Source organism: Solanum dulcamara, chromosome 3 (assembly GCF_947179165.1).
Source record: "Solanum dulcamara chromosome 3, daSolDulc1.2, whole genome shotgun sequence".
Lineage (NCBI taxonomy): Eukaryota > Viridiplantae > Streptophyta > Magnoliopsida > Solanales > Solanaceae > Solanum > Solanum dulcamara.
Window position 1 is genome coordinate 60350411 of NC_077239.1, and position 4658 is coordinate 60355068.

Here is a 4658-nt window from a genome sequence, read left to right on the forward strand (position 1 = left end):
AATGTCATGGTACCAAGATTCTCCACCTAATTCTTCATTTACATAGAAATAATAGACTGGTTGATCCTGCACATTGAATTTGATTGGATCTATGTAATTCTTGTCTGGATGTTGAATCATAGAAGAGATGGTTGCCAAAGCATCTGTAAATTCATTTTGAGCTCGAGGAATATGCTTGAACTTTATCTTGACAAATTTCTTGCACATTTCCTTCACATACTGCAAATAAGGGAGTATCTTCACATTCTTTGTGCTCCATTCGCCTTGTACCTGATGAATCAGTAAGTCCGAGACACATATAACCATCAATTCTTATATATATATCAACAGCCATCCTGAGTCCAAGGATACAAGCCTCATATTCTGCCATATTATTAGTGCATGGGAACTTAAATTGTGCTGAGACTGGATAATGTTGCCCTGATTCTGAGACTAGCACTGCTCCAGCACCGACTCTTTTAGAATTTGCAGCACCATCAAAGAACATCCTCCACCTAGGATATTTTTCTGAAATATCCTCTCCAATAAATAATACCTCTTAATCAGGAAAATAAGTTTTAAGAGGCTCATACTCTTCATCCACAGGGTTTTCAGTAAGATGATCAGCAAGCGCTTGTCCTTTGATGGCCTTTTGAGTGACATAAATAATATCGAATTCACTTAGCAAAATTTGCCATTTTGCCAACTTCCCAGTAGGCATAGGCTTTTGAAATATGTATTTGAGTGGATCCATCCTTGAGATGAGAAAAGTGGTATACGCGCATAAGTAATGTCTTAACTTTTGTGCAACCCAAGTCAAGGCAGAACAAGTGCATTCCAATAAAGTATACCGGGCTTCGTAAGGTGTGAATTTCTTACTCAAGTAGTATATATCCTGTTCTTTCTTCCCAGTTTCATCATGTTGCCCCAACACACATCCTAATGCATTATTTGATACCGACATATATAGTAGCAATGGTCTCCCCGGTTCTGAAGGAACCAAGACAGGCGGACTAGACAAATACTCCTTAATTCTGTCAAAAGCTTGCTGACAGTCTTCAGTCCATTTGATAGCAGCATATTTCCTCAACAACTTGAAGATTGGTTCACAAATTATTATCGACTGTGCAATGAATCGACTAATGTAATTCAGTCGACCAAGAAAACTCATTACATCCTTTCGACTTTTGGGAGGAGGCAAGTCTTGAATAGCCTTTATCTTTGAAGGATCCAGTTCTATGCCCTTCCTACTCACAATGAAACCCAACAATTTTCCAACAGGGACACCAAATGCACACTTTGCAGGATTTAATTTTAGATTATATCGCCTTAATCTGTCGAAGAACTTCTTCAAATCTGTGATGTGATCTAAGCTCTTTTGTGACTTGACAATGACATCATCCATATAGACTTCAATCTCTTTATAGATCATGTCATAAAAAATGGTAGTCATAGTTCTTATGTATGTTTCTCCTGCATTCTTGAGTCCAAAAGGCATTACTCGATAACAATATACTCCCCAAGGTGTGGTGAATGCCATTTTCTCAGCGTCTTCTTCATCCATTAGAACCTGATGGTAGCCTGTAAAGCAATAAAAAAATGACTGCAACTCATGCTTTGCACAATTATCAATAAGTAGGTGAATGTTCGAAAGAGGGAAATCATCTTTCGAGCTGTCCTTGTTGAGATCTCAAAAGTCTACACATACTCTGATTTTTCCATCTTTCTTTGGCACTAGCACTATATTAGCTAACCATGTAGGATACTTTGTGACTCGAATGATGTTGGCATCGATTTGCTTAGAAACTTCCTCCTTAACTTTTAAACTCAGATCAGGCTTGATCTTTCTTGGCTTTTGCTTGACTGGGGGACAAGATGGATCGGTCGGCAACTTATGTGAAATAATGGCGGTACTTAGACTTGACATATCATCATAAGACCATGCAAATACATCCACATATTGTCTCAAAAGATCAATAAGTTCCTTTCTTTGAGATGGAGTAGATGGATGCTAATTCTTGCTTCTTTCATTAATTCTGAATCTCCCAAATTTACCGTCTCAGTTTCATCCAAATTTGACTTTCTTTTATTCTCAAAATGTTCAAAATCTTCAGTCAACTCTTCAGGCTGCACCTCTTCTTCATATTTCGCAAAACAATGTTTGATATTTGGAATTTGTTCGCTTGTTTCATTACATGTCACATTCTTGATATTGACAAATTTATTAATTTGCTCGCTGAAAGGGAGTAAAAAAATTAATAATTAAGGACATAATTTTAAAATTTAAAGCAGAAAATATAGTTTAGATGTGGCATTTAAGCTTTCAAAAGGTGGAGGTAAAACATTTGAAAATTCTTAAACATGATTTTGGCCTCAATTTTGAATCATGTTATTTCATTAAATCTAATACAAACATCTACCAAGATTCCCGAAGAAACGGGGAAAGGTTACAAGTCCAATTGTTCAAAGCATATCCAGGCTCCGCATCCCATATGGTTGGAGTCTCGATATAATCCTCAAAAATCATATTGCATTCCACTTCTTCAATAAATAAGTTTTTGAGTCCTTCCACGAGGTTGTCTTCAACGGCTTCCTCTGATTTTTTTGTAATACATGCCTTGGAAAATGACTGATTCAAGCGCGGGATGGGCTTGGGCAGTGGAATGTCACTTTTTCTTTTGAGATCGGCCAATGAGATTCTTCAGGAGTAGGTTCGTATCCCAAACCAAAAGTGTATTTCTGGCCAGGCAACTGAATTGGTTCTACTATTCCATCCAAGTTCAATCTAAGACCTCGACCGGGCATGAAACTGTCACGCCCCGAGAGGGTACCCTAGGCGTGGCCGGCACTCAGAAACCATTTCTGACTTCCGAGAGAACCACTTGGTCTCATTTCTTATTTATTCATCAGCGGAAGAGTTAAGAATACTAATGTGGGCTTGTCATAATCAAAGGAAAAATAGATAATTATTAGAAGAAGTAGTTTCTAAGGAGAACTACTCCGATTACATTATCAGACTCTGTCTATGAAGCCTCTAATACTCTTAGATGGTGCCAATGACATGTCCATGGCTACCTCAAAAGAAACATCACACTCAACAATAATAAAAGGATAAGGAGTTCCTTCGAATACAAGAAGGACTCACCAAATAGCTGAAAAGAAATAATCTTCAACGATGCGCTTGTTGAGGATCTCTAACACCTGTATCTGCATCATAAAACGATGCAGGTTGAATGACGTCAGTACGTGGAATGTACGAGTATGTAAAATGGCAGGAAGATAAGGACAGATATCAAGATACTCCTCTCAATAAAACTCAGCTCAGAACTCAACATCATCTCAACATGAATATGTAATGCAAGTTTAAAATATAATAATAAAAATAATAGTAATAAGCAATGCTTACTCAGTTGGGAGTTTCTCTAACTGACAACCATCACTTATGAGCTAGCGATGATACAACGAAGCGATGTCGTTGCCACATCCATCCAATACCTTGCCAGGGTAAAGGACATCACCATCTTGGATCCATTCATCAAAGTCCTCTTTTTGGGACTTAAGAGGCATAGCCTCCATCCTACGCTGGCTACGTAGTTCTGGGGTTTGAGTCAATTAAACTCTTACCCACTCGGTGCTCAATACTACTCCCAAAATATGTGCTCATATTAAACTCATCATCTAGTCTCATTGGACTTTAATTTAAATCATCAAACTCATCTCATTACCTCTTCATCAATTATTATACTTCGAAAACATCATTTACATCTCATCAAAACATCTTGCTCAAAACATCATTTACTCAAAAAATCATTTAAACTCAATTCTTTTGCTCTTTCAAAACTCAATAAAATACATATATAGTATTAATTCATATCACTCTTTTTATCAATGAAAATATTAAAAAGCCAACATCTTTACTCAAAATATGTGTAAAAATATTCATGAACATCAAATCAATTAGGATTCATGGGAAAGTAGCCATGAACAATAATTCCAATAATATGAGAGATAACAATAATAATAATATTAATGCATAAATATATCAAACTCAATAGAAGAAGAATTATTTCATTTAGAATTCAAGATTTGGATAAAACTCAACTATAACTCAATTATAATAAATTTAAATATTGGGCGCATGGACGAACTCAATCCAATGCTATGAAAGCCTTACATACCTTAAATCCGAAGGTTTACTCCGAATTGGAACACTCTTGGATCCCTAGCCTTTTCTTCTCGCCGGAGCGTTTTGTGTACTACCCGGAGTATAAGAATCACCGGAGTAGTATTTTTATACTACTAAAACTAAAACTATATTTGAGAAGAAGTATATAGAGAGAAGAAATTCTTAAGAAAGCTTGATGAATAAAATGAGGAAATAAGGTGGGTATTTATAGGTGGGAAAGAGGGACCTAACAATAAATAAAATAATTATAAAGAAAAATCTGAAAATTTAATGGAATATATTGATGTCATGGATGATGTTAAATGGAGGACAATTTATGTCATGCATGATGTCAAATGCATCTAGATGTTTCCATGGTAGGTAAGATGAGTTCTTTTTAACAGAATACTTGTTTTCGAAGCTGCGTTTGAATAAGATAAATTCCTTATTAGGATTTGGTTTCTTCATAAGAATTGTAGATATGGAAGTCTAGTTTCATATCGTTCAAGAATCA

General features: G+C 36.0%; 1 long non-coding RNA gene across 1 annotated transcript; it reads right to left on the reverse strand.

The window, feature by feature from the left end:
* Positions 1-2929: 2929 nt before the first annotated feature.
* LOC129881663 (uncharacterized) lies at positions 2930-4293 on the reverse strand. Its single transcript, XR_008765667.1, has 2 exons — positions 4158-4293; positions 2930-3186 (listed from the first exon to the last, which is right to left on the reverse strand). It is a non-coding gene; the product is annotated as an uncharacterized LOC129881663 (long non-coding RNA).
* Positions 4294-4658: the final 365 nt, after the last annotated feature.